The 20,926-nt window shown below is 36.1% G+C and overlaps 1 long non-coding RNA gene across 50 annotated transcripts in view; it reads right to left on the reverse strand.

Annotated features, from left to right (window-relative positions):
- Nucleotides 1-20,926, reverse strand: part of LOC104878210 (putative disease resistance protein At3g14460) — a 92,941-nt gene that overhangs the window by 61,724 nt on the left and 10,291 nt on the right. For 7 of the 50 annotated variants that reach the window (XR_009466157.1, XR_009466135.1, XR_009466143.1 and 4 more), the window contains 10 exons: nucleotides 19,824-20,146; nucleotides 19,576-19,665; nucleotides 19,330-19,413; nucleotides 19,142-19,223; nucleotides 18,831-18,901; nucleotides 18,665-18,724; nucleotides 17,578-17,668; nucleotides 17,140-17,229; nucleotides 16,933-17,023; nucleotides 16,135-16,473 (listed from right to left, as the gene is read on the reverse strand). The exons of 28 other annotated variants lie outside the window; for them this stretch is intronic. This is a non-coding gene — a long non-coding RNA (putative disease resistance protein At3g14460). Of the gene's footprint in view, nucleotides 1-16,134; nucleotides 16,474-16,932; nucleotides 17,024-17,139; nucleotides 17,230-17,577; nucleotides 17,669-18,664; nucleotides 18,725-18,830; nucleotides 18,902-19,141; nucleotides 19,224-19,307; nucleotides 19,471-19,575; nucleotides 19,693-19,823; nucleotides 20,147-20,926 lie in introns of those variants that run through there. 15 more of the 50 variants (XR_009466120.1, XR_009466136.1, XR_009466155.1 and 12 more) reach the window with 15 other exon arrangements.

Here is a 20,926-nt window from a genome sequence, read left to right on the forward strand (position 1 = left end):
TTCCCTCTCAACGTTAGCTAATTTCCTTCTTTTGGATAAGTTATTTCACCTTTTTATCAAATCACTCTTCAATAAATTCATCTGATTATTTTTTAATTCTGCAATCTTAACATTACCATTACAAATATTCTTACAATTCACCAATATCTTGCCAGGAGTCTTTGAGAGCCATTTCTTGAGACTCATGAGGTTTAATATTGAAGAATTTCTGAATTCCTTTTTATTGATGATTATTCGGTACACACCATACACATATATATACACAAAATGACAGAATAAGAAAATATCAATCTAGCTTGATTCTCTCTTAAAATTAGGAAACTGAATCCTAAGGAAATATCCTAAATGATCTCTCCTTTTTTTATTCCTAAAATACTTTCCTAAATTAAAACCCTAACTTTGAATGCCAAATTTCAACACTCCCCCTCAAGCTGGAGAATATACATCATATAATCCCAACTTGCAAGTTAAGTCTTCGAAGTTAGGCCTAGGTAAAGCTTTGGTGAGGATGTCTGCGGTTTGGTGCTTGGTAGGAACGTAGTTCAATTTAACCATCTCACTAGTCACCTTCTCTGTGATGAAGTGTCTGTCAATCTCAACGTGCTTGGTCCTGTCATGATGCACGGGGTTCTTTGCTATGCTTATAGCTGCCTGATTATCACACATCATCAAAATCGAAGATGAACTCGTTTGTCCTAGTTCACTAAGAACCCTTTTTATCCAAATCCCTTCACAGATTCCCTGTGCTAGTGCTCTGTACTCAGCTTCTGCACTACTTCTGGCTACAACTGATTGGTTCTTACTCCTCCAGGTAACAAGATTTCCCCAGACAAAAGAACAGTATCCAAAAGTGGACCGCCTGTCAATGATGTTTCTTGCCCAATCCGCATCTGAGTATACTTCAGTGTCACGATTCTCTGTCTTTCTGAAGAATAGACCTTTCCCTGGTGTCATTTTTAAATATCTAAGAATCCTGTAGACTGCTTCCATGTGTTCCTCAGTGGGGCTGTGCATGAATTGACTTACAGCACTCACTGCAAAGCCAATATCTGGCCGAGTGTGTGAGAGATAAATCAAGCGCCCAACGAGCCGCTGATATCTCCCCCTGTCTACCGGTGTACTCTCTTTCTCGATACCAAGTTTATTCTGACTATCCATAGGAGTATCAATTGGTTTGCATCCAAGCATACCGGTCTCCTTAAGAAGATCGAGTATGTATTTTCTTTGAGAGACTACAATTCCCTTCCTTGATCTAGCCACTTCCATACCAAGGAAATATTTCAAATTTCCAAGGTCTTTAACTTCAAACTCTTCTGAAAAATACTTCTTCAAATTCTGTAATTCCTCCATATCATTCCCAAATAGAATAATATCATCGACATATACTATCAATATGGCCATTTTCCCGGCATGAGACTTCTTGACAAATAGAGTATGATCAGCCTGACCTTGTTTGTAGCCCAGCTTTAAGACTGCCTTTGTGAATCTATCAAACCAGGCTCGGGGAGATTGTTTAAGGCCATACAAGGATTTTTGGAGTTTGCAAACCTGATTCTTTGCCATATTTCCTTCGAAACCAGGTGGTATTTCCATGTAGACTTCCTCTTCTAGGTCACCATTTAGAAACGCATTTTTTATGTCCAGTTGTTGCAAGCACCAATCTTGATTGACAGCCAATGAGAGAAGAATCCTGATAGTGTTCAGTTTTGCAATAGGAGCAAAAGTCTCCTGATAGTTTATCCCATAGGATTGTGTAAACCCTCTAGCTACCAAACGAGCCTTGAATCTCTCGACTGATCCATCTGCTTTGTATTTTATGGTGAAAATCCACTTGCACCCCACGGGCCTCTTCCCAATCGACAAATCTGTGATAGTCCATGTCCCATTCTTCTCAAGTGCATCAATCTCATCTTGTACTGCCTTCTTCCATTCTAAAATTTTGAATGCCTCTTGTATTGTGTTGGGAACCTGAGTATCATCAAGAGAAGTAGCAAATGCTCTGTAAGATGGTGATAGCCCTTCATACGTAACATAATTCCCAATTGGATGATCTGTACATCTCCTAACACTCTTCCTCAATGCAATCGGCATAGTAGAATCATCAATGCTGGGAATTAACACCTCTCCAGCCCTATCCTCACCTATGTTCTCTTCAGGTAGACTTGAAATGGAGTCAATATATTGGCCACATGTTGGCTGTGATCCATGCTCTAATTCCTGTCTTTTCCTCCTCCTGATGTAAACTTGTAAGTTCTCATTAGCAAGTTGTGGGGCTATAGGTTGAATAGGCATGGGAGACTGGATGGTCACGGGAGAAGGAACATTTGTGGGCTGGGCTAGCTGGACTGATGACGGCATGGGTGTGGACAACTCAGTGGGCGTGGATTGGAAAGGATTTGGTGACTCTGAGTGAGAAAAAGGTACAGCCTTAAGAAGAGACTCCCAAACTTGATGTTCATTCATGCTCTCCCCCTGAACATGAGATTTGGGATAGAAGAAGACATGTTCAAAGAAAGAGACATCCATGGTGGTGTAAAATCTTTTGTTGGTTGGAGAATAGCATTTGTGCCCTTTTTGGGTTAGAGAATACCCTAGGAAAATGCACTTATTGGCTCAAGGAGCAAATTTGCTACGATTTTGAGGATACACATGAACGAATGCCGTGCAACCAAATACTTTGAGTGGTAAATCAGAAGAGGCTGCACGGGTGTGAGGGAATTTTTTTAAGAGAAGTTGACATGGGGATTGAAAGGTAAGCACTTTGGATGGCATACGGTTAATCAAATAGGTAGCTGTGAGAATGGCTTCCCCCCAGAAATAGTTTGGAACATTAGAGGAAAACATAAGGCACCGGGCAACCTCCAAGAGATGTCTATTCTTGCGTTCAGCCATCCCATTTTGTTGTAGGGTGTCAACGCAAGAACTTATGTGGATAATGCCGTGATTTTGAAGATAAGTACTGAGACTACTAGTAAAATATTCCTTTGCATTATCTGACTTGAGGACTTGAATTTTGGAATTGAATTGATTTTGAACCATAAGATTGAAGGTTTGAAAAATGTGCCCGACCTCTGACTTTTCTTTCATAAGGAAAACCCATGTTACCCGTGTATGATCATCAACGAATGTCACAAACCATCGAGTGCCAGAAATATTTTTTATCCGTAAGGGACCCCACACATCACTATGTACTAAAGAGAAAATAGTTGAAGGTTTGTATGGGATTTGAGGATATACTGTTCGAGTATGCTTTGCAAACTGACAAATTTCACAGTGATAAGATGCTGGATTTTTATTGATAAATAATTTGGGAAACAATTTTGTAAGGTAAAAAAAGCTAGGATGACCAAGGCAATAGTGTAACATTATAATCTCACTATCTTTATTGACCTTAGAATTTGACACAGAATTGAAAGACTCTAACATACTCTGAGACTATACGCAACTTGCTTGAGAGACTTGGTTTGAGAATTGGCCACATGGGAGGAGGTAGAGCCTGGAACACAGTTCACCACTGCCAATCATTTTCCCCGATTTCAAGTCCTGAAAAACACACGAGTTTGGATAAAATTTAGTAACACATTGGAGATCATGGGCCAATTTGCTAATGGACAAAAGATTACAATCCAAGTTTGGAACATGAAGGACAGAGTCAAGATACAAGTCTTTAGTAAGTTTTATGGAACCTGTCCCGACAATTTTTGACTTTGAACCATCAGCAATATGGACGGATGAATGACCATTACTTGGCTTGTAATTTTGAAGAATGGCAACATCTCCTGTCATGTGATCAGAAGCACCTGTGTCCACTATCCACAACTTCATTCCTCCTTGATTAGCAGTGAAGGCTATCCCGGTAGTACTGCCACTGCCAACTTGGCTTAATAGTTTCTGTAGCATCTCCATCTGCTCTTTGTTGAATGGACTCGGCTCGGGAATAGATGTGCTCTCAGAGTTGGCAGCCACGTGTGCTCTACCATCTCTATCAGACCGTGGCTTTGGTTTCCAATCAGCCGGTTTGCCATGAAGCTTCCAGCAAGCCTCCTTATAATGGCCTAGTTTCTTACAATAATCACACCAAGGCCTATCCCGTTTCTGACAATCTCCACCACTACTATTAAATGACCGAGCAGCAAGGGCAAAGGCATATAATGTTGGGGCAGGTTGCTCTTTGGATCCCATCATCACTTTCTTTCTACTTTCTTCACGCCTAACCTCTGAAAAAACCTCCCTAAGACTTGGCAGGGGTTTAATGCCCATGATTCGGCCTCTAACATCATCCAATTCCCTGTTTAGTCCTAGGAAAAACTTGAACAGTCTCTTTTGTTCCACAATTTTCCTGTATGTTGCTGCATCATCCGAACATTTCCATGAGTCTCGAATAAGTCAAGTTGCTGCCAATACCTTGTGAGTGTGTTGTAATACTAAGTAACTGACTGCTCTCCTTGGCGGAAGTCATGTAGGGCTGATTCAACCTGAAAAAGTTTTGAAGTATTTTTAGAACTTGAGTAAGTTTCTTTGGCTGCATCCCAAATGTCCTTTGCAGTCCTAAACAGCAAAAAATTTTCACATATGTCATTGTTCATGGAATTGATAAGCCATGACATGATCATGCTGTTTTCAATCTTCCACTTCCTGAAACCCGGTTCTGTAGTTTCTGGCATGGCTGCTTCTCCAATGAGGTACTCATCATTTCCTTTACCGCAAATGAACAGCAACACAGATTGTGACCACTATAAATAGTTATGGCCATTTAATTTGTGTCCTGTGATGAGAATAGAAGAGGAATCACTGCCACCAAGGTTTGGAATTTCAGAACTGCCCCCTGATTTTGGTGTCATGACGCTGGATACTTGTGATGATGTCATTCCGTATTTTGTCATGAAGATGAGGAAGACAGCCGAATATGGTTAGAGAGAGAAAATCAGAGATACCGGCCTAATGGAAAAGAAAAACAACCGTGGCACCACCGGAAAGGTAGAAGAACAATTCCCAAGGCACGTACAGGGATTGGGGTTGAGAAAAAAATAGCCGGAGGACGCCGGAAAAACTGTTCGGAGGGCCCGCGGAGGCAAAAGAACTCCAAAAGAGGTATGTGCAAGGCTCGGATGGCAGAACTGGTATGAAGGGTGGCTAGTCGGCGTCAAGCGAGGCTGGAGGAGGAAGCGCGTCACCGGAAAGTGGCTCACACGTCCTCATGCGCCGACGCGTGAGATACAGTCGTCGACCAGAAAAACGCACGTGGTCGGCGCGTGGGTGGTTTTCTGGCTCCGGTGCTTTGGGAAAAATTGGTGATCTCCTCCAGGCGCTCCTTGCGGTGTGGGAAAAAGACGTCGTCGGAAAAATTCGCCGGAAAAGTCACCGGCGGTGAATGTTTTCTAACGACGAGTCGACCGACTGAAAAACGTTTTCTCCCTTGGCTCTGAGAACAGGGACTGATGGCCGAAATGAGAGATGGCCAGAGAGAGAGATGGTCGGATTGAGAGATGGCCAGAGAGACTTGGCCGAAATGAATGATGGCCTGAGTAAGAGGCGGCCAGAAGGGATTAGGGTTTCAGAAAACTGGCTCTGATACCATGAAGAATTTTTTAATTCCTTTTTATTGATGATTATTCGGTACACATCATACACATATATATACACAAAATGACAGAATAAGAAAATATCAATCTAGCTTGATTCTTTCCTAAAATTAGGAAACTGAATCCTAAGGAAATATCCTAAATGATCTCTCATTTTTTTATTCCTAAAATACTTTCCTAAATTAAAACCCTATCTTTGAATGCCAAATTTCAACAAATATAAAGAGAAAAAAAATGAAAGAAATAAGAATAAAAAATAAAAAATACAAAGAAAAGAAAAGGCGGGAAGCAGAGGGAGGGCATTGTTCAATCTCATTTCTTGCACCTAGACCAAAGCACATGTCGAGGTATTAATTGTTGATTGAACCAATAATTGCCCTCTCTTATTTACTTTCAACGACTAACTTACAAAGACCTAACTACCACCTGTCATTAGAGGATTTTATCTTCAATTTATATTATGTTAATATAAATCTGAAAGAACACATTTGAAATCAATAAAAGTGAGAAGAGAGATAATGAGAAAAAGAACAACCTGGGATATATTCCCTTTCTGTGCATCCTGAACCACTTGACATACCAATTCCCAGTAGAAAGGGTACTATCTAGGCCAACAACAATTACAATGTCATGTAATTAGTCAAAAAAGTTGAAGTGGCATAAGCAGAAAGAGAGAAAAAAGATGAGAAAGTTAAAGACAACCTGATGAAATGCAATGTTCAGTTTCAAATTTTGAGAAAGTTATACCTCTCCCATTTTTGCAATACATATTTCCAAGTAAATGCCAGAATCCTAGAAAACCTAGGCATTGAATAAGGGAGCATTCCTGTGTGATTAAAGTACAAAACAAAATAAAATAAAAGGGCTTCATTAACATAATGAGATTCAAATTTAGATTGGAATGAAACGGAACTAAAACAAAATCATGAATAGCTTTTATTAAGTAATGGTGATTGAAATTGTTTACTGGCTTTAAGCAAAAAGGAGTACCAGATTCAGGGTCCATTGTTGTGGGTTAGTTCTACAAGTTGACCAAGCTGCCCATCCCTTAGTAGGAATTTTGTATTTACCCTTGCAGATACAAATGGCAGGGAATTTTACTTTCATCTCTACATCAATCCCTTTTCCTGCAATCCTATATGTGCAACATAAATTCCATCAATATTATTAGAAAATGAAAGCAATATGTTGAGTTGAAAATCGTGAAATTGTGTTCTATCAGAACTTACAATTCAATGCATTAATACGCACCTCTATTTTGGAAGAGGGCAGTGCCAAATACCCAGTTATTAAACTAAGGTAGGAAGGCCTGTCATCCTAAAAGCAAGGAAAAAGCTAAGGGCACACATTCGTGAGAGTCGAAGTTTTGAGCACAAAACATCGTAGCTTATTGTTGACCATGTTAAACCCCTGATTACAGAACAAAAGGGAGGCTCAAATATTATAGAGACAGTAGCAATTAGAATGTCGAACTTTTGATGGAAGATTACAGAGAATTGAGAGTACCTGATTGAAGTTATTATTTGCTTTTTAATTGTTGTACAATGCCATCTATTTGCACGTAGGGGATGTGGGCAATCTTAGGCCAATCTTTTCCTTTGTCCTTGAGGCACCGCCCTTTTAGAACGGGACATTCCCTGATTACAAGTTTTGCAAGTGTTGCTGGCAGCCCTTCATTTGGCATAAAGGACCGGAACTTAGGGCAAATGTGGAATTCAAGGGTTTTAAGAGAGATGAGGCTTTGTAGACTTGTGGAGGCTATGGATTTCAAATTGCGGAGATTTCCCAACCGGAGAGTGGTGAGAGAAGTAGGAAGAAGAAGGTGAGAGCCAGAAAAAGAAAGCAGATCTCGGAATGGGCCTTGAATAAATAGCTCACCAAGAGAGGTGAGTGTGTCGAGGCCCCACCCAGATGGAGACCACCTCATATTCTCACAATCTGAAATAGAAAGTTGTTTAAGGTTAGGGTTCAAAAACGCTTCTGGAGAGGACACCACATCTGGACAATTACATATGTTCAGAAGTCGAAGAAATGTGAGATTTTGCAGCAGATTCCTTGGAATCGACTCCAATTGCTCGCAGTCCCAAATGGAAAGTATCTCAAGTGTGGAGGGAAAGTAGCCTCTTGGAATGGACTTGAGAGATGGACATCCCCATACATGTAGCCATTCAAGTCGACAAGTGTTGTTGCTGTCAATTCCCTCAAGTAGAGACTCTAGTCTCCTACAATCTTCAATCGTCAACTTCTTGAGGGTGGCGGGTAGCTCACCTTTTGGAAATTCAATAAAAAATGGACACTCTTTAATCTCCACGTACTTAAGTATACAACTGCAGTTTTGGGCAATTATGAATTAGCAAATCTGTAAGAGATGTGAAGGTGTGTAATGCGTTAGGCAGCTTCTCTAAGTTGTAACATCCATTCACTTCCCAGTATTGAAGATGGCAAGGCAGCCCCTGCTCTTCCAAGGATACAACCCCATGACACCCTTTGATCCATGAATGTCGCAGACCACCAAGGTTTTCCAGTTCAAATCCAGGCTTCCTCAAACATGCCAGTTCATCACATTCAGCAATTCCCAGATCTTCAATGGCTATTAAGCTCCGTGCAAGCCTTTCCCATAAACAACTCAGGCTTGAAATCTTCTAAATGTATAATTGGGTGAGTGAGGGGACATCAACAACCCAACTTTTTAACAACCCAACTACTATTATTTTAATAAGAAATGGAAGTCGTGGAATTGAAATTTCTGATTCTTGGCATTCTTGAACATGAAGCGTCACAAGGGAAGGTAACTCATGAGATAAGTTGATGAGTTTTGGACATTTTATTATTATAAGCTCACAGAGGCAAGGAAACAATGCTTGGGTTTCCTCATGACCCTATTTAGGAATTAACCAATCTTTCCATTAGGGCATTTTCTCAAATCTCAGATGTTCTAAAGCCTAAAAAGGATTCGCAGTCTCCCTATAGAACTCATCGCCTATGCTTTTAACTTCATTCATGCCTTCAATCACCAAGTTTTTGAGGAAAGGTAGTCCCCCTGCAAAGATGTGCAATTTTTACAATTTATAAGATCTAGATACACTATTTTGGAGAAGGATGGATCTCCTATCCAATTTGGGAATTTTAAGCCACCATAAAATCTAATATCCAGTTTTTGCAAACTTTGATGAGGTTGCAACCACTTAAGGACCTCTATCTCGGTGCTTTCATTCCTTGAATTTCCATACTTTTCACTCCATACCATGATTAAGACTTCAATATCCCATCCCTCCTTCAAATTGACATACCTCGCATCTCTTGGATCCAAAATATTCTCCAAACCTGAAATGCTAAGCTCTCATCGGAGATTCAACAAGTTCTTCAATTCTTTTATTTGTGACACATTACCCTTGCTTAGAAAATACCTATTCAACATTTGCAAATTTATCAACTTGCCAACTTGTGGAGGCATCTTTTTCAACATAGTTGAACCTCTAATATCAAGATGGCGAAGATTAATTAAATTTATGATGCTCATAGGTAAATTAATAAGTTGCACACAATTGCATACTATCAACTATTGTAAGTTGTAAAGACCACTCACTGTTTTAGGTAACTGTTTGATTTTTGTAGAAGACAAGATTAAGAAATCGTAAATGTTTCAAATCACCAATTGACCCGTAACTCATTTATTTCATAACCACTCAAAGAGAGCACCCTCAATTGTCCCAACTTTGGCAACAAGCCATGAAGCACCTTATTACTTAAGTAGCATTTCTTCTTAGTATCTAGTGTGATGGGTAGTGCAACAAATGTTCTTAATTGCTCTGGTTTATTGAGGACTTCAAATTTTCTGAACACATCATACTCACCACGCACGAATGATAAATGACGAGTCCTTTGAGAGACCTTATGTATATTCTCGAAATTGAAACATATTTTTGTAGCAACTTCTTGAGTAAGATCATTAATCAAGTCATGCATTATGAATTTGGATTTACTATCACTTGATGGTTGGAAAAAGCATCTTGATAACAATTCATTAAAATAATCAACACCTAGATCTTCTTCCATTTGACAGTTATCTTCTTCTGCTTGGTGAATTAAATCCCCTGCCATCCACAATAAAATTAGCTCTTTTTGCTTAAATCCATAGTCCTTTGAAAACAACTCACAATAAGCAAAACATCTTTTTAGATGTGAAGGGAGATGTTGATAGCTTAATCTTAGCACTGGCAAAACACCACTCTTATTCCAAATTTTTCTACTCAGTACACGTTCCCATCGATCCTGTGGTTCGGAGCGTAGAAGCCCACCAAGCATCTTTGCTGCTTAGGGCAGGCCACTACATTTCTCTACGATCCTTTGTTGAATTAATTCCAAATTTGGATGTTCATTGGCATCGCTCATAATTGTTGATGTTCCACACATCGTCCAAAACTAGCAAAAACCTTTTTCCAGCCAGGTTATTGCTTAACTTGAGCTGCACTTGATTAAAGTTATCCCCATCACGGACTTCATTCGGAGAGACGGCATTGAGAATTATCTTCGTTAACTTCTCTACATCTCTCTCATCTGATACACACACCCACACCCTTGGCTCAAAATGCTTCACTATTTCTTCATCCCTGTATATCAACTGGGCCAGTGTAGTTTTCCCCATCCCACCTATACCTACAATGGGAATTACCCAAAGTTGCTTTCACCTGCTTCATCCTTCAACAGCATCTCAATAATGACTTCTTTATCTTTATCCCTGCCGTGAACAGCTTCGTTAATCAAAGATGTAGAAGGGGGTCGTTGCCAAGTAGAAGCTGCTCCAGATGCAAAACTTCCCAACTTGTTTCAACACCCGGGACCATATCAAAACCCAGCTCAGCTTTCCGGGTTGAACTATCGCCTAACCGCCTAGTGATTTCCTGATCTTGGTCCCCATCTCAATATTAAACTTAACTTCATCAACAGGATTGAAACCAGTAAAGCAAGTCGGGATGAGGCTCCGTACCTTACTTGTGGTGGCCACCTGATCAGCACCTTCTGACATCAACCTGCGTCGCAACAGCTCGGTCGCGAACTCATCCAGCACATCTTCCATGTCGTAAGCCAAGTCTCGGAGATTGTCAAGCCAGTTTTTCACGGACGGCTTTGATGCTGCTTCTCCTCAGCTTCGTCCAGCACTTCATTAATCATCATCAGTTTCTCCTTCCAGTTTTCAAGTTCAGCAATGACCCCCTCTTGCAGAGCAAAGTTGAGCAACTCAGGGAAAACCAACTTACCGAACAGAACTTGGAGGGCAGCAGAAAGAACAGACTCTCCAACAACCTCCATCGGCTAGTTCTTTCCAGAAATCGAAGGGCAGGCAGTGGAGACAAAAGAAACAAGCGAGATTGAAAATTTTATCAGCGCAGACGTGAGCAACTGGTGTAGATTGCAATGGTGGTTGCTGGGTCAACAAGGTTTGGAAAAGGAAAGCGTGGCAGAGAGAGGGGCACATGGGCTGCACTGATCCGTGTTTGGAAAATATATAAACTAATACAAATTTTAATGGAGAAGTTGGGAAACAACCTCGTAAAATAAAATTATTTAAACATGGAAACATATGCTGTTTGATATAAAAAGATCAATTATGCATGCAACTCCATGTTATATTATAGCCAATTGTATGTGAGGGTTTAAAAAATAATGTGAAGAATTGACCAAGAGGTGTGGATTGCTGTGGTGGTTGATGTGGTGTGTACTGCCATTCAATTACTGAAGAGAGAGTATGATACACACTGCTCTATGTTTAGAAAATCCTAAGGGCAAATACCAGCTACATCATGTAGAAATGGTCTCTCAAATAAGCACTTCAAGGATGTTAAAATAAGAATTCCATATTTGCCCATACTCCTCCAGCCACATAAGCAATTCGATGTGGGATTGCCGTCAAATGCCACGTAATCAAAACACTTGGACTTTAAAAAAAAATAAAAAATGAAAAATGAATTTCCGCACATTTCCTCATGTCTCCTTCATAACTTTTCCCAAAAACAATGCCCTAACAAAGGAAAAAAGACGAGCTCTTTGCATATGACCTTAATTCTTTCTTCAAGCTTTTTTGCTATATGATTATCATTGTTCCCTTTCAAGAAGGCTTGAATAAAAAATCTGATTTGGTTTTATATAAGTATTCACACTATCCTATAGGATAAGTGTTTGATTTTGTTGTTCTTATGTTTTGTGGTTTTTATTACAATTTGAGGTATACCAATGTAAGGTAATTAATCACTTTACAAAAGAGGTGAATAGTAATAGTCACTTTTTACAAATTTAAATTTAGAAAGTAAGTGATATTGCAAGTACGTGGAGAAAACACAAATGCAAGTACTAGTTTTTATGAATGGTTCGGCACAAGTCCGCCTACATCCATCTCCTTAAACTTTTAATTGAGTGAGGGTTCTATAAATCAAAGCTTCAATCCGAGTCTTCAAGTTTCACAATTGGATTATAATTCTAATCAATCCTTTTAAACTTGTGACTCCAAGTACTCTTTTAGAAAATGATTTCAAGCACCATTTACAAAACACCTTTAAGATCACACCACATTTGGAATTCCTCAAGTATTACCCCACACATGAGCCTACCTCACAAGGTATATGAGAAAAGATTTGGCAAGAATATAACTTCTAGTTTATAAATTGGTACAATGGAATAAAAAATCTATAATAAATGGTACACAAAGCAATTGGTCACTAGTTTTGGGTGATAGAAGATACAAAAAAATGACTATTACATCATAGGAGCTCAACCAATTCTACCAATCCTCAATCAATTGAGTGAACAATAACCAATTCAACCAATTGAGTCACTTCAATCAAACATATGCAAAATATGGAAAATTGATACATAAATGACTTTTAATGACTCAAATTATTTTAATATGAAAACATAATATTGAAAAAAGTACCCATTTAAATGATGAAATATATGTCAAAATATGAGTTTTTATCCTTGAAATAATCAATTTTAATTTTGACGTGTAAAATTCATTGAAATATGCATAAATGAATTCTATAATTTTCACAAAATTCTTAGGAAAACCTAGGTAGATAAACTCCTTTTCATTTTAAAGACCTTTTAAACATGAATAGTAGTTGGTTTTCATTTAGAAAGATTCTTCATTACTTTATAAAAGAATAAAGTCGATTTAGAAAATTGGATGATTTTAGGTACTTGAATAAAAATAAAATGCACTTTGAACCTAGTGCATCAACAATTTTATAAAAAGATCCTAGACATGAGTCTTGCTTGATTTCCTCTTTAAGGTCTTCTCTTTTTTCTTGATTTCACTTTATTATGTTGTTGTGATTGGTTCTTTGGAATTACTCTTGCTAAAAAACACTTAAAATAAATTATTAGTTTCAAACCTTGTTTTGTTATTAACAAAACCGAAATTAGTCAAACTTTTGTTTTACAGTCTCTTTGCCATGCATATTTCTTTAAAAAATAGAATCATTGAGCTTCTTAATGTGTTTGGTCAATGAGGAACATTTGCTTATGTTTTTGTTCCACTTCATAATATTAGAAATCTCTTTTACTCATGTTTTCTATTTTGTAATTTCACTTATTCATTAATTGGCAACATCCAATTTTAGCTATAGAAAATTTTGTTAAGTTATTTTCGTGGATGAAGAGCATTTGACACAATTCCAATTTTAGATCTTCACATTTTATGGTTTTCAAATCATATTTATGATGGACAGTGGCAAGGTAAAATTGTAGAACATGCATTAAAATGATGCCCAAGGTAGCAAAAAGAGGGGCCAACCCATGGATGGAGAGGTCGACTTATCCTCTTCTACGTTGTCCTATTTTAATGTTGGTAGTAGCTAATATAGGAGTCGGCCTTTGATTAGAGAGGTTGACCTTGATTAGATAGGTTGGTATGGACCTCGCATCTTTTGCATGCGTCCCCACTCTATGGTGAGACTTGTTTTTTATTGTGAAAATTTTGATTTTTTGAAAATTATTTTTGGAGACACCATTTATTTATCATTTTTAAAGGGAAAAACAAAATAATAGAGAAAAACTATAAGTGTGACTCATGAAGGAAAATACAAGTCTGAGAAAAATTGAGTCGAGGTCTAGTGATCAGGTTACCTATCAAGAAGGTACAACGATAGACCGTAACACCCATCTAAACCCTAAAAATTAGGTTTCTACTAATCAGTTAAGACAAGTGTGACAAATGATCAATTAATTGTGGATACCAAAGACCATATAGAATGAAAGCAAATCTTGCACATTAATGAATAAATAATTAAGATGAAGATGGGAGCATACTTGAGCAGCAAATCAATAGTGTTTGCATGAAAAACATGGTTAACTCAATAATGACAAGCACAAAATATCTCACGTAAGTCATAGAGCAAGGCAAAAATAAATTAATATTGAATAAATATAGCAATCAGAATCAACAAACGAATGGAGAATGTCTCATGTGTTGGGCCCCACCAATGATCAATTTATTTTTGCATGAATTAATTCCATATATTTCATTATTTTTAAATTGTAAAATGGTATTCATGCTTATTAAAAACATGAAAAACGGAAAAAAAAAAATGGCAACTAGTTTATCAAAACTGAATTTTATTTTCTAGTATCTCCAAAGGATGAAATTTAAAAAACTGAGATTATTTTAATAGAAAAAAAGAAAGTTTGAAACCAATTCAAAACATATAAGATCACAAAGAAAAATAAAAGAAAAGTAGCAAGAGGAAAAGGTGGCCATGTAATGCAGGAGTTGGAAAAATGGGCCCCGGGGAGGCTTAGGTGACTATTCTGTTGGTGCGGATGACTGACATGGCACTGGTGTACTAATACAAGATCAGAAGTTGCCATTTGCTTGCACAGTTGAAGACTTAGGCTTTACTGATTTTGATGTCACTCTGCTGGGTTGCCCAGGTAGCCTAAATCCTTGCAAATGCCATTTCCTTCCATAGGTAATGCATCATCCATTAATTTGAGCGTGGCTGAGTTTGTCCACCTTGGAATGACACTTCCCAAGTCCAAAGTGAGGCAAACTTTACATCTCATAAATGTGGCTATCACGTCCAGCCAGAAAAGAAGATGTCCCCTGGCAATGCAAGTCACACTGATCCCATAAGATGATATTGTATATTCTAACCCGATAACTAAGATAAGTCATTCCTCCAATTATGAGATAGTTCACTACAACCTTAGAAGGATTGTGTAAGTTATAAACTATGAACAATTCATCAACTTATAAGGACTTTATGATTTGGATCTTTCATGAAACTTCTAATGTTCTTAAGTCATGTATAATGTAAACTCGAATGCTCAAACAAGTATTAATACAAATGAGAATATAATAGTGAAAACTAAAATATGATTTGTTACATGATGTCATGATTTGTTTGGGTTTTATCCCCGACAAACAAGTCCTTATTCCTCCAATTAAGAGTTAGTATATATTACCTCAAATGGATTGCCTAAGTCCACGAATTGGTTATGAACAATTCATCAACTTGCAAGAAATACATAACTTAGATATTTCATGCAACTTTTATTGCACCCAAGCCATGTATGATAAAAGTGATGGAAACTTGAATGCTTAAATAAAGATCAATGCAAACATGGATAGAATATTGGAGAAAAAAATTATAATATATATATATATATATATATATATATATATATATATGTATTAATAAAATTTTATTTTGTTACATTATGTCATGCTTTTGAGAGTTTTGTCTCAACAAGCATGTCCACACCTCATATGTTGTAACTCACTTTGAAAAACATTTTTCGTAGTCTTCATATATTTACATACCAATGTTGTAAACTTTTTCACTTTTATGGCCTACCAAACTGGTTTGATCATTTTGAGCATCCTTATATGATGCAACATGTTAGTTTAAAAATAACTTAAAATACTTTATCACAAATATGACTTACATTTGATAAAAAGTATTTCAAATCATCAAAAAGTAAAAGATTTTTTAATAATAAGAGAGATAATATTATCAATATTTTTAATATTAATCATCATTATTTTGCATTATATCCAAGAATAATCCACCCTCATTTCTTCTTAGTTGGATACTTAGAAAATAATTTAGATCACCACATGGACCTATGTGGTATTAGGTCGTTGAGGGTTAACTTTCTCTCTTTCTCTCTTTCTTTCTTTCTTTCTTTTTTCCTTTTAAATCCAGATAGATTTTAAAATAGATGTACCATAGGGAAATTTTCTCAAACGACAAGTACTACTAACATTTCTTCTTCAAAAATTGCAAAAGATTGATGGGTCACTACTTGAACTTGTTACAAAATAGTTTTTATAATAGCAATGAAGTTTGTAACCCAAAACTGAATCTTTTTATATTAGTTGATGTTGTTAATAGCAAGTGAACTTAAATAGAGAAAATATGTACATAGCAGAGAAATGTGACTTAGCTACTTAATCTTATTAGGTAGTTTTTAGTAAATAAGGAAACTAAAAATAAACTATAGATTATGTAGTTGTTGAAGTAAACATTAATAACATCTAATTGTAATTCAAAGATGATCAACTGAGGCATAATTTACCATTTAGAGTATTACATACTGTTAAAACATAATGGGAGAACAACTTGTATTGAGAATGATCCACAAGGAAAGAGAATGGCAAAACTCTCAAGTTCACCAAGACTCGTCTGCTAGTCTCATGGTCAGGATTTCAATCTCACAATTACCATTTCACATATTTGAATCTCCATGAGCACTAGTACAACCATTGATGCACTGATGCACAAGTTTTCAAATGCTTGCAGAAGATATGTGCTTGTTCTTCTATCCGCCAAAATTTTCAAATTCATGAATTAGTCAACTATAGGAAGCTTTTGGATGAAACCAGGCCCATATCCTAAAATTCAAAACAGAGGCAATAAAATAATAAGAGAGAGCATAGAGGAGTTGAATTACCAAGAGACAAACGTGTAATTAAGTATTTGCTTAGATGCATTTACTGTTTTATATTTTTAAAAGGAGAAAATAGCTTGTTTATATAAAAATACAAAAAGAATTAAAGACTTACATTCACATGATAATAGTTTTAAAAATTGTTTAAAATTTTGAAGTATTAAAAATGTTTTCTTACCTCAAATTTTAAAATTTTTTTATGTAATTTAAAAAAAAAATAAAAGGTAAGTCTATACTTTTTGTACAAGAGTTTCTACTTTTTAGAAATAATTGTTATTTTTGTTTTTTTTTCTTTAAAAGTATATCTAAACAAGATCAAAGACTGCATTAAAACTTCTTCTTGTCACAATGAATATACCATCTAAAGTAAGCCACTAAATAACATGAATCCTTTGCTCTTTACCTCATTGCAGATTGAAATTTCAAATTTGTGCTCGATTCCAAGGCTTTTGAGAAGGATTCCTCACTCCCAAGAGTACTTTAGAAGATGAATCCTTATGTTAATTGCAAAAAAACATCTAGTGAGTAATAATGAGAATTCATCCTATTCTTAAGACAAACTTTGTCACAAGTATCTACAGTACGAATGCTCACAAATTATCAAACTTACAATTATTCATGTGAAGGAAAATCCACCCAAAGTATCCTGATTTCTCAAAAACAGAGTCAATTAGGAATATGACCTGGTTGTAGGAGCTTCCTATAGAGCAGATAATATTCAAAATGATTGTCATTTTTAAAGATTAAGCTTGATCCATAGCACAAAATATTAAAATTATAACCATTCCATATATGGAAAGAAAACATCTCAAAAGCAAACTTAGAAGATAAAAATAGATATAAAATAAATTTTTGCATAGAATTGAATAATTTTTTTCATAGACTCTAAAAAGCAGATAAGACAAAAATAAATTTCACTTAAAGGACACACTTCTAGAATTCTAAAAGAGCATATAGTATTTTTTTTTAAATTTTTTCATATTAGACTTGTTATTCACCCAATTGAATATGACAAGAAAACAAGCAGAATATAGTAACAGTTACCTACCTTAGCTGGAGCTTATTACAAGCTTTGACCGTTTCACTTTGGGACAGTGAGGCTGTAGTTCTAACTCATTGAGCTCCTTTGTTAAGACCACCTGCCCATACCAAATTAACAAAAGGGAAAAAAAGAAATGACTTAAAATCCTTTTTTTTTTTGGGTTTGCGTGTGTCATAAGGGTGTAATTCACCATAAAACATCTTGTAAAAACTGAAGAAACCTTATACGTAATACATGACCCAAACTTGCTAAGAATATTGTCACTATCATTGTCCTATCAATTCAGTTTGTGATGTACCAGCTCAATTGCTTGTTAGAATGATTCAAGTAATGAATAACTTTCCATTAGTATTTGGTGAAATAGAATAAATACCATCAAAATATTCAAATATGCTCACAGTTCATCATAGTGTGAGAGTTGATTGCATTTCTTTCATTCCATAAGAATCTCCACTTTTTAGTCCTACTATGATGGGGAAATTAAATTAGGTTATACTCACCAATCAAAAAATCAGAAAAACTAGTTTCAAATTTAAGGGAGAGGTACAAGAAAATACTGTTGTCATAAAATAGAATAAAATATTAAAAAGCAAAATCAAAGTTTTGAGGAAAATGCCAATTCACTTCCTATAAATTTGACAAATCTTGTTTGAAAATCTGAAATGTGTTTAACCTATTTTCTATATTTTTAAATATTTTTTTAAATAACTTTAATTTGTAAATACTTAATTTTCAATCATTCTCCATATTTGTATAATTATTTTTAAAACAATATTTAGAAAAAAGTTAAAACCACCAAAAACAATTAAAATATATTCTTGGAAAACACTTTGTTTTTTGTTTTCTGATTATCAAACATGTTATGACTTTTTTTTTTCTTAAAAATAGAAAACCATTTTTGAAAACAACTCCAAACACACCCTAAGGCTCTTTTAGCTTGTTGCCTTGTATGCATAAGCAGAAAAAAGGAACAAAAGATGAGAAACACGGTGTTCAACTATATTTCCAAGTAGTTTCAAAGGTTTGATGAGAAATGCTACATGTTAAAATGAACCATATTACTAGGCAATTGAAAAGTTTGAGAGAGTGATACCTCTTGCTTTCTTGTAGTACATATTTCCAAGCAAAGGGAATAATAAATTAGGGAGCATGCCTGAGTGATTAAGGTACACAGTAAAATCAAATAAGAGGCTTCATTAGCATAATAAGATGCAAATTTGGTTTAAAATCAAACAGAACTCAAGCAAAATCTTAATTACCTTGTATTTATTAATGGTGATGGAAATAGTATTCTGGCTTTAAGCAAAATGAACCACCAGATGTAAGGCCCCTTGCATCATGAAATTGAAGCATATTGAAAACGGAAAAAAGAAAGAAAGAAAAAATGCAACAAGAATTTTAATAGGTGTATCAACCATGTATCTCTATGTAAAATTATTGCCATGTGAAGCTGCTGGCAAATTTGATTGGGCTTAAAACTCTTTTTGGACCTGATTTAAAATTTTTTTAAAAATTTACATGGCCTAGAATGATGCATTTAGTACCGCTCTTTCATGTTTAGGATATTTACCTTTGCAGATGCTAATAAGCCGCATCAATGGCCATGAATTTTGCTTTCATCTACATCAGTCCCTTTGATTGCCATCCTGCATCTAAAAAGTGAATTCCATCATTATCAAGAAGCAAAAGCAATATTTTGAGTTAGAAATGGAGATTGTTTTTTATATCAGACTTACAATTCAATAGACTAATAATCACCTGTGTTTGGAAGAGGATAGTCCCAAATACCTTAAATAGGTTTGTTTGTAAAAATCTTCCTCTGCACCATATCCAACCCAAGATCTATAGGCAGACCAACGAATGTAATCATAAGCAGGTTGTTTTTCCAACTCTTTTTGACTGCTTTTCCATGTTGATATGATTAAAAAGGCATGGCCCAGTAGCCATTTTATTTTAAAATTAAAATAGGAAATATAAGATAAAAAATGAAAATAGCATATGTACCATGCTTTTCCTAGGCCCTTTCATCTTCTTTTCACCATCACCATATTAGAGAATGAACAACCAACACCACATTCACTTCAGACATGGAATCTGCAGGATGAAACTCAATATTCCTTTCTGTTAGCATAATAATGAAAAAGAGTTACATGTTTTCAATGTAAAAGGCAAAAAAATAAAATCAAGAGCATTTCATTTTGAATATATATTCAGAAAATTTTTTAATGCAAATATAAATTGTTGCACATAACTGATGAATTAGAGAACTAAATTTCCAATCAGATAGAAGGATGGATGTGAGCAACAAGAGAAAAGAGCGACTATCATCAATTGGGGTACTTGATTGACCTTTTTACTGCTGTACAATGCAATCTATCTCCAGATATGGGAGGATATGAGCAATTTAGGGCCATTCTTTTCCTTTGTTCTTCATGAACCTCCTTTTTAGAATAGGACATCTCTCTTGATTATGTAATGTTGCAAGTATCGATAGGACTCAGTTGTTGCCATACATTTTACGTGGGGTTTCCAGAGTCACACACTGGCTAAGCACAACCCCCTCTGTAACAAGTATCTGAAGACAAATATTTTAAAAGAACTGTTAATGATTAAGATTAAAAAGGGGAAAGGAAAATAAACAAAGAAAACATAAAGTACTGTGCTCTTTCTGTGTGACTTTTAAGCTTCTTTAAGAAATAATAAAATCATTTGAATTAACAAGTGGAACTGAGATACGGAACAACATGAAGAATAGAACGTTTTAGAGAAAGAAAGTTATTAGCAAGTAGAATATTTGGTGGAAGATTGCAGAGAATTGTGGGTAACTGATTGAAATTGTTATTGTTAGACAATGCCATCTATTTCCATCTAGGGGGCGTAGGCAATATTGGGCCAATCTTTTCATTTGTTCTAGAATAGGACACGCATGATTACAAGTCTTGCAAGTGACGGTGGCAGCCCTTCCTTTGGCACAAAGGATAGAGGCTTCTTCATATTCTCACAATCTGAAATCGCAAGTTATTTAAGGTTGGTGGTCCAATATTCTTTTGGAGAGAACCTCACATCTGGACAATTACATAGACCCAACATACCAAGAGCTGTGAGATTTTGCAGCATATTGCCTGGAATTGGCTCTAATTTCTTGCAATTCCAAATGAAAAGCATCTCAAGAAAGGAGGGAAAGTTGCCTCTTGGAATGCACTTGAGAGACGAACATCCCAACACATGTAGTTGTTCAAGACGACAAGTGTTGTTGCTGTCAATTGAAGTGTGGTGCATAATTCCCTCAGGTAGAGACTCTAGTTTCTGGCAATCTATAATGAGTAGCTTCTTAAGGGTGGTGGATAAGGGTGGT

Source organism: Vitis vinifera, chromosome 7 (genome assembly GCF_030704535.1).
Source record: "Vitis vinifera cultivar Pinot Noir 40024 chromosome 7, ASM3070453v1".
NCBI lineage: Eukaryota > Viridiplantae > Streptophyta > Magnoliopsida > Vitales > Vitaceae > Vitis > Vitis vinifera.